The following is a 13,087-nucleotide window of genomic DNA, read 5'->3' as shown; positions in this document are numbered from 1 at the left end:
AGCCCCATGTTGGGTGTGGAACCTACTTTAAAAAACAAACCAACAAATAAGCAAGGAAACAAAAGAAAAAAAATAAAAGGAAAATGAGCCAAAGCTAGAAGATTTAAGAGGGACTTGACATTTGAAAGAGAAAAATTATTTGCACATCCATGTTCATAGCAGCATTATTAACAATAGCCAAGAGGTAGAAACAAACCAAATGTCCATGAATGAATGAATGAACAAAATGTTGTATATACATACAGTGGAATATTATTTAGCCTTAAAAAGAAAAGTTATCCTGTCTCATACCGCCACACAGATGAGCCTAGATTGCATTATGCTAATGAAATAAGCCACTCACAAAAAGACAAATGTTGTTTGATTCTACTTATATGAGACATCTAAAATAAAAATTTATGCAAACAGCAAGTAAAACGTTGGTCACCAGGGACTGGGGAGAGGAGGAAATTGGGAGTTGCATGAGTATAGAGTTTTAGTTTTGCAAAGTAAAAAAGTTCTAGAGCTCTTCTGCACAGCAATATGAATATACTTAACATTACTGAACCATACCCTTAAAAACGGCTAAGATGGCTTTAAACAAAGAAAGAAGACAATGGCAATGATTGAGTTACTGTTTTCCAGGCTTAAGTCTAAGAATAAGCAAATCTCATGGGGGAGATAAAACCACAACAGAAAACTCAGGGGGTTTTGCTTGAAGAATCAGAAAAACGAACTTGTGGCAACCACAGCTACCAGGAAATGAGGACAGAATCCTGGACAGGAGAGAGGGAGCCCCAATTTCTGCTTATAAATTCTGCCAAAATCTCCAGTTGAGCCCCCAACCACGCATGCATGGGACTGGTTCAGCTAAAGAACAGATAACTCAGCTGAGATTTGAGCTGTTACTAAAAACACAGATTTGCAGTTTGAGTCCCACAAAGTAATGTTTACTGAAACGAAAAAGAGTCAATATTTTTCAGAAGAATGTAACAAAATACAGTCTGCACAAAACAACATTCACTATGTCTAAGACAAAACCCAAAATACTTGACATATAAAGAACAAGGAAAATATGACCTATTCTCAAGAGAAAAAACAATAAATGGAAACAATCTCTGAAAGGACCCAGATGTTAGAACTAGCAGACAAGGATTTCAAAGCAATCATTATACCCATGCTCAAAGAAGTAAAGGAAAACATGCTTGGAATTATGAAATCACTGGAAATTGTTCATCAGCAGAGAAATAAATACTATAAAAATTGAACAAATGGAACATTCTAGAACTGAAAAAAGATAGTATTGAAGTAAAAAACTCACTAGACTGGATGCAGAATGAAGAATGAAGATGACAGAAGAAAAAACACATGAACGTAAAGATAGAGCAACAGAAATCATCTAGGGGGCGCCTGGGTGACTCGGTTGGTTGAGTGTCTGACTTTTTTTTTTTTAATGATTTTTTATTATATTATGTTAGTCACCATACAGTACATCCCCGGTTTCCAATGTAAAGTTCGATGATTCATTAGTTGCGTATAACACCCAGTGCACCATGCAATATGTGCCCTCCTTACTACCCATCACCAGTCTATCCCATTCCCCCACCCCCCTCCCCTCTGAAGCCCTCAGTTTGTTTGTCATAGTCCATAGTCTCTCATGCTCATCCTCAGTTTGTTTCTCATAGTCCATAGTCTCTCATGCTCATTCCCCCTTCTGATTACCCCCCTTTCTTTATCCCTTTCTTCCCCTACTGATCTTCCTAGTTCTTATGTTCCATAGATGAGAGAAATCATATGATAATTGTCTTTCTCTGCTTCACTTATTTCACTTAGCATTATCTCCTCCAGTGCCATCCATGTTGCAGCAAATGTTGAGAACTCGTTCTTTCTGATAGCTGAGTAATATTCCATTGTATATATGGACCACAACTTCTTAATCCAGTCATCTGTTGAAGGGCATCTCGTCTCCTTCCACGATTTAGCTATTGTGGACAATGCTGCTATGAACATTGGGGTGCATATGGCCCTTCTCTTCACTATGTCTGTATCTTTGGGGTAAATACCCAGTAGTGCAATGGCTGGGTCATAGGGTAGCTCAATTTTTAACTTTTTAAGGGACCTCCACACTGTTTTCCAGAGTGGCTGTACCAACTTGCATTCCCAACAACAATGTAGGGGGGATCCCCTTTCTCCACATCCTCTCCAACAATTGTTGTTTCTTGCCTTGTCAATTTTTGCCATTCTAACTGGCGTAAGGTGGTGTCTTAGTGTGGTTTTGATTTGAATTCCCCTGATGGCTAATGAATTTGAACATTTTTTCATGTGTCTGTTAGCGATTTGTATGTCTTCATTGGAAAAGTGTCTATTCATATCTTCTGCCCATTTTATGATTTGTTTATTTGTTTTTTGCGTATTGAGTTTGAGAAGTTCTTTGTAGATCTTGGATACCAGTCTTTTATCTGTAGAAATATTTGTAAATATATTCTCCCATTCTGTAGGCTGCCTCATACTTTTTTTGACAGTTTCCTTGGCTGTGCAGAAGCTTTTTATCTTGATGAAGTCCCACAAGTTCATTTTATCTTTTGTTTCTCTTGCCTTTGGAGATGTGTCATGAAAAAGGTTGCTGTGGCCGATGTCGTAGGTTGCTGCCTATGCTCTCTTCTAGGATTTTGATGGATTCCTGTCTCACATCGAGGTCTTTCATCCATTTGGAGTTTATCTTTGTGTATGGTGTGAGAGAGTGGTCAAGTTTCATTCTTTTGCATGTAGCTTTCCAATTTTCCCAGCACCATTTATTGAAGAGACTGTCTTTTTTTCCACCAGATGTTTTTTCCTGCTTTATCAAAGATTAGTTGCCCAAAGAGCTGAGGGTCCATTTCTGGGTTCTCTATTCTGTTCCATTGGTCTATGTGTCTGTTTTTGTGCCAGTACCATGCTGTCTTTGTGATCACAGCTTTGTAGTACAGCTCGAAATCCGGCATTGTGATGCCCCCAGCTTTGTTTTTCCTTTTCAACAGTTCCTTGGCGATTTGGGGCCTTTTCTGGTTCCATACAAATTTAAGGACTATTTGTTCCAGTTCTTTGAAAAATGTCCTCGGTATTTTGATCGGGATAGCACTGAAAGTATAGATTGCTCTGGGTAGCATGGACATTTTAACTATGTTAATTCTTCCGATCCATGAGCATGGAATATTTTTCCATCTTTTTCTGTCTTCTTCAATGTCTTTCAAGAGTGATTTATAGTTTCTAGAATATAGATCCTTTATGTCTCTGGTTAAGTTAATTCCAAGGTAACGTATGGTTTTTGGTGTTATTGTAAATGGAATGGATTCCCTAATTTCTCTTTCTTCGGTCTCATTGTTCGTGTATAGGAATGCAAGTGATTTCTGAGCATTGATTTTATATCCCGCCACATTACTGAATTGCTCTATAACTTCTAATAGTTTGGGAGTGGATTCTTTTGGGTTTTCCATATAGAATATCATGTCATCTGCAAAGAGAGACAGTTTGACTTCTTCTTTGCCGATCTGGATACCTTTTATCCCTTTTTGTTGTCTGATTGCTGTTGCAAGGACTTCTAGTACTATGTTGAATAATAGTGGCGAGAGTGGGCATCCTTGTCGTGTTCCTGATCTTAAGAGAAAGGCTTCCAGCTTTTCCCCATTGAGAATGATATTTGCTGTAGGCTTTTCATAGATGGTTTTTATGAGATTGAGGAATGTACCCTCTATCCCTACACTCTGAAGGGTTTTAATCAGGAAAGGATGCTGTATTTTGTCAAATGCTTTTTCTGCATCTATTGAGAGGATCATATGATTCTTAGCTTTTTTTTCTGGATAAAATCTATGACACTGATTGATTTGTGAATGTTGAACCACCCTTGCATCCCAGGGATGAATCCTTCTTGGTCATGATGGATAATCCTTTTAATGTACTGTTGGATTCTATTAGCCAGGATCTTGTTGAGGATTTTGGCATCCATATTCATTAGGGAAATCGGTCTGTAATTCCCCTTTTTGATGGGGTCTTTGCCTGGTTTGGGGATCAAGGTAATATTGGCCTCATAGAATGAGTTTGGTAGCTTTCCTTCTGTTTCTATTTTTTGAAATAGCTTTAGGAGAATAGGTATTATTTCTTCTTTGAATGTTTGGTAGAATTCCCCAGGAAAACCATCCGGGCCTGGAGTTTTGTTTTTTGGAAGGTTGTTTATCACTGTTTCAATCTCTTCATAATTAATTGGCCTGTTTAAAAAATCAATTTCTTCCTCTTTCAGTCTTGTAGTTTATAGGTTTCCAGGAAGTCCTCCACCTCTTCCAGATTGCTTAATTTATTGGCATAAAGCTGTTGATAAAAGTTTCTAATAATCCTTCCAATTTCATTGGTGTTGGTTGTGACCTCTCCTTTTTCATTCATAATTTTATTAATTTGGGTCCTTCTCTATTCTTTTGGATAAGTCTTGCCAGTGGTTTGTCAATTTTATTAATTCTCTCAAAGAACCAGCTTCTAGTTCTGTTGATCTGCTCTACTGTACTTCTGTTTCTAATTCATTGATTTCTGCTCTAATCTTGGTCAACTGCTTCCTCGTGCGTGGATTAGGCCTGTCCCTCTGTTGCTGTTCCAGCTTGTTGAGGTGAGAATATAAAAACTGCATTTTAGATTTTTCTATTCTTTTGAGTGACGCTTGGATGGCTATGTATTTCCCCCTTAAGACTGCCTTTGCAGTATCCCATAGGTTTTGGACCGTTGTGTTTTCATTCTTGTTGGTCTCCATAAATTGTTTAAATTGATTTTTGATTTCCTTGTTTATCGAATCATTCCTGAGCAGGATGGTTCTTAGTCTCCAAGTGTTTGAGTTTCTTCCAAATTTTTCCTTGTGGTTGAGTTCCAATTTCAGAGCGTTGTGGTCTGAGAATATGCAGGGAATAATTTCAGTCTTTTGGTATTGGTTGAGACCTGTTTTGTGTCCCAGAACATGGTCTATTCTTGAGAATGTTCCATGGGCATTAGAATAGAATGAGTATTCTTTGGTTCTGGGGTGTAGTGTTCTATATATACCTATGAGGTCCAACTCGGCGAGTATGGCATTCAAAGCCCTGTTTCTTTGTCGATTTTCTGCATGGGTGCTCTGTCTATTTCTGATAGTGGAGTGCTGAGGTCCCCTACTATTAACGTATTTTTATCTATAGGTCTCTTTATTCTGGTTAAGAGTTGGCTTGTGTATCTTGCTGCTCCCCTGTTGGGGGCATATATATTTATAATTATCATATCCACTTGTTGGATACATCCTTTAAGAATAATATAGTGTCCTTCTGTGTCTCTAACTGTAGTCTTTAGTTTAAAATCCAATCTGTCTGATATGAGAATTGCTACCCCAGCTTTCTTTTGAGGTCCATTGGCGTGAAAGATGGTATTCCATTCCTTTACTTTCAGTCTGAATGTATCTTTAGGTTCAAAATGAGTCTCTTGTAGACAGCAAATGGATGGGTCATGTCTTTTTATCCAATCTGCAACCCTGTGTCATTTATGGGAGCATTTAGGCCATTTACATTGAGACTGATTATTGAGAGATATGATTTTAATGATGCCATGTTGCCAGTAAAGTCTTTGTTTCTATAGATTGTGACTTTCTGTTCTGTATCACTCTTGGGGCCTTTTTACTTTTATAGAACCCCCCTTAATATCTCCTGTAGGGCTGGTTTCGTGGTTACGAAATCGGTCAATGACTGGCGATTCTGGAAGGTCTTTATTTCTCCATCCATTCTGAATGACAGCCTTGCTGGATAAAGGATCCTTGGCTGCATGTTTTTCTCTGAAAGAGCTTTAAAAACGCCCCCCCCCCCCCAACCCTTTCTCTCATTCCAGGTCTGTGTAGACAGGTCTGACATAATTCTGATACCTTTGCCTTGGTACGTAAGAAATTTCTTTGCCCTGGCCGCTTTCAATACTGTATCCTTGAATCTAATATTTGCGAATTGCACCATGACGTGACGTGGCGTAGGTTTGTCCTGGTTGAGCTTGGGAGGGGTCCTCTCTGCCTCTTGGACATGAATGTTTCCTTTGCTAGATTAGGGAAGTTTTCAGCTACAATTTGTTCAAATATCTCTTCTAGACCTCTGTTTTTCTCCACCCCCCCGGGGATGCCGATGATTCTGACATTGGAACGTTTCATTGAGTCAGTAATCTCCCGTAACCTACATTCTTGAGAATGGATTTTTTTAGCCCAGATTCTATTTTAGCTTTCTCTTCTACTAACCCATCCTCCAATTCGCTGATACGTTCTTCTGCCTCATTCACCATGGCCGTCAGAGCATCTAGTTTTGACTGCATTTGGCTCATAGAATTTTTAATTGCCAGTTTCGCTCTCATTTCCGCCCTTAGAGATTCTATATTCTCATTAACATTTTCGTTAATACTTTTTTCAAGTCTACACATCATCTTGACCATTGTTACTCTGAATTCCATTTCTGATAATTTGGTTATATCCATATCCATTACTTCTGTGGCAGAGGCCACAGACTCATTATCTTTTCTTTGCTGGGGGGGATTTCTCCTTCTCATCATTCTGATGAGAAGAGGTTGTGGGGTTGTCCAGAGCCCAAATTATTGACTGGGACCCAAGCCGTGCGCCCTTGTTTTATAGGGATCTTAGGGATGTGGGCTTCTTGACTTTTCAGCCTGCCTTCTGGGGGAGGGGCCTGCCGCGCCGATACTCAGGCAACCCTGTTTAGGTAGAGTCTCCATGTCCCCTGCGAGGGGGGATGGGGAAGAGCACACTGTGAGCTGGTATTTCCAGGCTTTTGTTCTCTGGCGGCTTTCCCTGGAGGTTTGCTGTGCCTCTTCTGAGAGTCAGAGCAGCAGTAGCCAAATCTCAGCCTCTGTCTCAGAACAGAGGGATTGCGGACCATTCTCCACTGATGTTCTGGCCACTTTAACTCTGTTTCTGTTGGTACTGCTCAACCCTGCAGCGTCCCGGGATGTGCGCCACACACCCAGCGTCCCAGCCCTCACTTCCAGGGCCGGCACGTCCCTGTCCTTTGTGTTTCTAACACCGTCAGCCGCCAGCCGCCCCCGCGCGCTCCCGGATCTCCCGGTCTCAGTCTGGATCCAGTGAGCGCACCAGAGCTCCGTTTCAGTGTGGTCGCGCGTTCCCGGCTCACGGTCTCAGTCTGCTCTCTTGAGGGTGCCGGTCCGTGAGTCCGCCCACTCCCCCGTGCAGGTGGCTACCGCTTCCCGGCGCCCAAACACAGCGGCTCCCTCCCCCTTCCATTTATCTTCCGATATCTGTGCACAGTTTCATGGCTCCCCGCTTCATACCTCAATACTCAGCACTGGAGATGTTCATTTGTAGAGATCCAGATGTATCTTCCTGTGTCTCATGCTGATTCCGTGGATGTAGGATCGAGTGTCTGACTCTTGGTTTCAGCTTAGCTCATGATCTCAGGGTCTTGAAATCAAGCCCCATGTTGACCTCTATGCTGAGTGTGGAGCCTGCTTAAGATTTTCTCTCCCTCTCCCTCTGCGCCTCCCTGCTTGCTTGCTCTCTCTCTCTCTCAAATAAATAAATAATAGAAATGATCTAATTTGAAGATCAGACAGAAACAAGATTTTTTTTTAGTGAAAAAAGCCTCAGGGAAGTATGAAATAATAACAAAAGGTTTCACACATATGTAATTGGAGTTCCAGAAGGAGATATGAAAGCAAATGGAGCAGAAATGATATTTGGAAATATCACGGGCTGAAATTTTCCTAAATTTGGTGAAAGACATATTTTTACAGATTCCAGAATCTCAGCAAACCGCAGTAAAGATAAATACAAAGAAAATCATGCTTAGGCACATCATAGTCAAATGGCTGAACACCAAAGCGAAAGAGAACGTCTTCAAAGTGGCCCGAGAAAAATGACATACTGCACACAGGGAACAAGGATTCGAAAAATCCTCCTGTCTCATCAGAAGTATACAGACAAGACATCAAAAAAGCACACTTAGAGTGTTCAAAGAAAAAATAATAACTGTCAACTAAGAATTCTATGCTCAACGAAAACATTCTTCAAGAATGAAAGCCAAGACAGTTTCAGATAAAAGAACACTGTCAGCAAACATGCACTACAGAACAATGTGCAAGGCCAAAGTAAGTTCTTTGGGCCAAAGAGAAATGGCACCAGATGGAAATTTGGTTCTTCAGAAAGGATAAAAAGCATCAAAAAAATTTTTAAATAGGTAAACAGAAAAGATTTTTCCTCTTGCTTTCTTTAAAATACATAAGACTGCTTAATGCAAAAATTAGGATGTTATATAGTAGAGTTGATATACACACAAGTGTCATACATACGCTAAGACAGCATAAAGGATGAGTTTGCTAAATGCACACACCTGACTACAGTGTTTCCACGTGTTATACAGTGTTACAATACTAACCTCTAACTAGGGGCGCCCAGCTGGCTCAATCGGTAGAGCACGTGAATCGGGAGAGCTTGACCTCGGGGTTGTGAATTTGAGCCCCACACCAGGTGTTTAGATTACTTTTAAAAAAATATTCAGCACAGGGCACCCAGGTTGCTCAGTCAGTTAAGTGTCTGCCTTTCAGCTCATGTCATGATCCCAGGGTCCTGGGATCGAGTCCCACATCGAGTCCCCTGCTTCTCCCTCTGCCCCTCCCCCCACTCGTTCCCTCTCTTGCTCTCTCTCTCAAATAAATAAAATCTTAAAAAAAATATTCAATACAATACTAACTCTAACTAAACTTTGAAATACTAAGAACATACACTATAACCACTAGAGCAACCACTATAAAATAGTTCAAAGATGTGAGGCTAAAAATCCAGTAGATAAATCAAAAGGGAATCCTAAAATACATTCAACCTAAAAGAAAGCAAAATAGCAGCGAACAAAGGAATAAAAGGAAGGAGACAAAGAAAAAAACAAATAAAATAATAATAATAATAAATCTAAACAAAACCAATTCAATGATTACTTAAAAGTTAATGGACTAAATGGTACAATTGACCACAGGGATTGTCAGAATGAATTAAAATGCACAGGAGCCAATTCTACGCTGTCTGCAAAGACACAGCATAAAAATAAAAGCACAGGTAGGTTGAAAGTAAACAGACGGTAAAAGATATACAACGCGAATGGTAAGAAGTCTGGAGTGGGTTTGTTAATATCATGATGGAAAGATAGAAAGACAAAGAATATTACCAGAGACTAAAAAGGTGACACTGAGAGGTGCCTGGGTAGCTCAGCCTAGTCAGTTAAGTGTCAGACTCTTGATTTCAGTTCAGGTCGTGACCTCAGGGTGGTGAGATCGAGCCCCACATCAGGCTCTGCGCTGGGCATGGCGCCTGCTTCAGATTCTCTCTCTCCCTCTCCCTCCACCCCTCCCCCACCTCCACTCATGCTTGCGTGCACTCTCTCTCTCTCTTTCTCTCTAAAAAAGAGACATCTGATAATGATAAAAATGTTAATCCATTCGGAAGTCCTAACCCTCATCAGTACGAATGTGCCCAACCACAGATTTTTAAACTATACAAAGCATAAACTGGCAGGATTCGAGGGAGGAGGAGACAACTCACAATCGTAGTTGGAGATCTGAACACCCCTATCTCATCAGCTGTGGAACAACTATGCAAGAATCCAAATGACTGTCTTTTTTCTTCTGTTTTCCTTCTTTTTGGGGGGGCTGGTTGGGCAGCCAGGAACTTTCACAGCCTTTTCAAATTTATTAGAACAACTGATGTAGTTAGTTCAATCCCTTCTGCTGTATTAATTCATTATTCATTATTCATCTGTGTTCTCCCACGCTATTCCTTTCCTTATTTGGCTGGCTCATGTCTCTCCATTCTGTCTTCCTCAGCTCTGCCCTCTACCTTGTTCATCTAAATGTTCTGAAATGGTTTATTTCACTGCTGCTTATTTCCTACTCATAAAACATAAAGTTCTCTATTAATATATCACAATTATATAATATATAAGATCCCCATCAAAATGGCTTACGGGCCTTCCTCCAATTAAAACAAGACCTTCAGAACACCTGTATTTCCTGTTCTCCATATTCCCCATCCATATGGATATCCTCACTTAAGTCCTTTTTCACATATGCCCTTCCACAACTCCTGGATTTTTCCAAGATAGTTTAAAATTCTTGATGTCACTATTGTTACAGTGTTTTCCTTTACAGAAGTGGCTGTTGACATTAGCAGGACATTTAATTTATCTGCGAGGTTCCCTCCCAGAAATTTGGGCTTAACTGATCTTGGAGGGAGTCCTGGCATCCCACAGCATTAACAGCTCCCCGGGAGTTCCTGACCTGCATCCCAGGGTTGGGGTGACTGCCAATGTCCACCCTTCTCCCCGACCTTCTGGGGAGGAGCTGCTCCAGTCTACCTGCCTCCCCACCCAGCTCACACGCCACCCGGCCCAGGGACAGGCACCTCCGCTGAGCACTGTGGGGCTGAGGGCAGGATGCAGGTAGGGGAGAGGATTCCACCTTCCAGGCTGCTCCATATCACCCCCCTCCCCAGGCCCTCCAGTGGCTGGAATACACCTCCTGGGGGCAGGGAGAGCGCTGGGAACCACTCCCAACCGGGCAGGGGCTGGGCCTTAGTTTCCCCCTTCAATTCAGCCCTTTTGCCTTGGTTTTCCTGCACGGTTGTGAGACAAGGGGCAGCAGTTTCTTCAACAGGCAGGCTTCCCCTGTCTCTTTAGTTATTCTTTCTCTTCCATCAGGCCTTTTGTTCTTTCTAGAACTCCTATAATTCACATGTCAGGTCTCCTATGTCCGAATGCCAGACTCTTGGCTTTCACACGTGGTTTCTACTTCACTGTGCTTGAGTTCATGTTTGATGTATTTGCCCTTGCAGAGCTCCTGGAACCACAATCCGGCCTCGCCCATGTCCACTGTCTGTTGTTCCTCTCGCAATTTCAAATGAGCAGATCCCAGAACGGGTGCTCATGCTCCAGACTTGACCCTCTCACGGCTCCCCTCAAATGTTTCTCCAGGTCTCCAGCTTCCTCATTCATGCTCCTTCAGCGGAAGGCTCCGGAGTCAGCTGCCCGGTTGGTCTTTCTCCCTCAGGTTCCTGGGAAATGCTGCACTTACATAGATATTTTTGCCATCACTCAAAATTGCTTTCAACGGGCGCTCACTAATCACACCAGAAAAGGAGTATCAAAACTTTTCATCACGCACCACTTGGGGCCGAAAATTCCATGATGCAGACAGATCATCTGTGCGCCCTTCATCAGACACGGATAGGTCCAAAGAGCAGATCCACCTTCCAACAGGGGAAGCAGCGTGACTCCCCCAGGGGATGGGAAACCTCTTTTGAGTTAGAACTTCCTGGGATGGCCGCGGTGAGAAGGACAGTGCTCCCTGGGATGTAGGGATTCTGACACCCAGTAGTCACCCCCACAGCGTTCTGTGAACGTAATGCTCTAACGAGGGCATGACCATCCTCATCTCCACCAGCAAGAGGAAACCTAATTACATATACAAGTGGATATATGCCACTGATAGCTTAATAATATTCCCCTGACTAAAATAATGTATAAAAGATACTGATCCAGGGCACCTGGATGGCTCAGTCAGTTAAGCCTCTGACTCTTCGTTTCAGCTCAGGTCCTAATCTCATGGGTCATGCGATTGAGCCCTGTGACAGGGAGTCTGCTGGAGATTCTCTCTCTCTCCTTCTCTCTCTCTTTTTCAAATGAATAAATAAGATCTTTAAAAAAAAGAAGACATTGATCCTAGTGCTTCTTTGCCTGACATTTGACAACCGCAGTATAGGTTATCAACCATAACTTCAGTAATTCGCTTTAAATGTTACCTTAATCATATCTTTACTTCTTTCATTTCAATCTAGCATGTTCTAGAACAGTAGTTTTCACTTAGGGATTCCCCTCAACTAATCATACAGTTGTATTAATATATAGGGGTTTAGAACCTAGTCCAGACCTGCTGACTCTCCTTGTTTGGTATTCTTGATATATTCCTACCACATATGGTGAGAATGTGCTTGGCATTTATGGTGTCTTTCATGGGACATATGCTTGATAATTATATCAAGAGTTTTCCTCTATTCATCCATTTTTTACAAATAAGATATAATGTTTGCTATCTTTGAAAACAGGCTTAGTGATTATGTTTACAGATATTTTGTCTAAAACTTTTTGGACTGACTTTATTATTTTGTTTTGCATGCCACAGAAACAACCACATTTTCACATCAGGTGCATTATTCTTATTATAATCCCCATAAAGACTTTCATCTTCGAAAAATATCAGCTAAAAAATTAACCACAGTTATTTTAAGTCTTTTGTCATCCACAGATACTTTTCTTAAATTGTTTTATTCTGCTACTTCCCTGAAAAGTTTCACAGTCCACTACAAGCCCGACTGCCTCACCTTCCCCATAGAATGACCCAGAGCCCCCAAGAAAAGGATTATATGCCAGGTACTTTGGGGTATAGGCTTCTGATGGCCACACGTAAAGATCACTGGGACTCTACCCGTGGACTGAGTCAGGATTTCCAGAACTCTAGCTGAGAAGCAGATGGGTTCATGAGACTACCAACCCCAGACCCGGCGGAACGAGAATTAATTACATAGAACTGAATGAGTCAGTGAAGGATGAGTATGGTTTTTGTTTGGAATACTGTCGATGTTATTTTAATGTTCTATTTTCTGGATATCTAAGGAAGCCCTCTGTCTTTCCTCTTAAGCTCTTTATAAATCACAACAATGTAGCAGACTCTATTTTTGTACATTGAAATGAGACATTTGTAAGTGATATTCTCTCCGCCTGATCCCTTTGGAACTTGAACGTTCTTATTAAGTCTTTCTATGTTTCATGGCAATATAGTTATTTGCCTAAGTTCCATAAGAATGTGTATTCGTTGTTGCCAGGACATACTTGGAAACCAGGTATGCAACCAAAGCCTTGCTTGGCGTGTGCCATTAAGAATGATGCTCATTTAATCAGGTAGGACCAGATGGTTTTAAAGAACTAAAGTTGCCTTTATGGAGCCAGTGCTTATGGGCAAAGCCCTCTTGGGGAAAATTGGCCTCATACGTGGCCCCGCACAGCCTGCCTTAGACAAGAACAAT

The 13,087-nt window shown here is 41.4% G+C and overlaps 1 protein-coding gene across 3 annotated transcripts in view; it reads right to left on the bottom strand.

Moving 5' to 3' along the window:
• Positions 1-13,087, bottom strand: part of SH3BGR (SH3 domain binding glutamate rich protein) — a 66,725-nt gene that overhangs the window by 25,658 nt on the left and 27,980 nt on the right. The window lies entirely within an intron of this gene.

This window comes from Ursus americanus, chromosome 4 (genome assembly GCF_024610735.1).
Source record: "Ursus americanus isolate L20-20 chromosome 4, mUrsAme1.1.p, whole genome shotgun sequence".
Taxonomy (NCBI): domain Eukaryota; kingdom Metazoa; phylum Chordata; class Mammalia; order Carnivora; family Ursidae; genus Ursus; species Ursus americanus.
The sequence above is the reverse complement of the archived record's forward strand: the minus strand, read 5'-3'. Positions and strand labels throughout refer to the sequence as shown.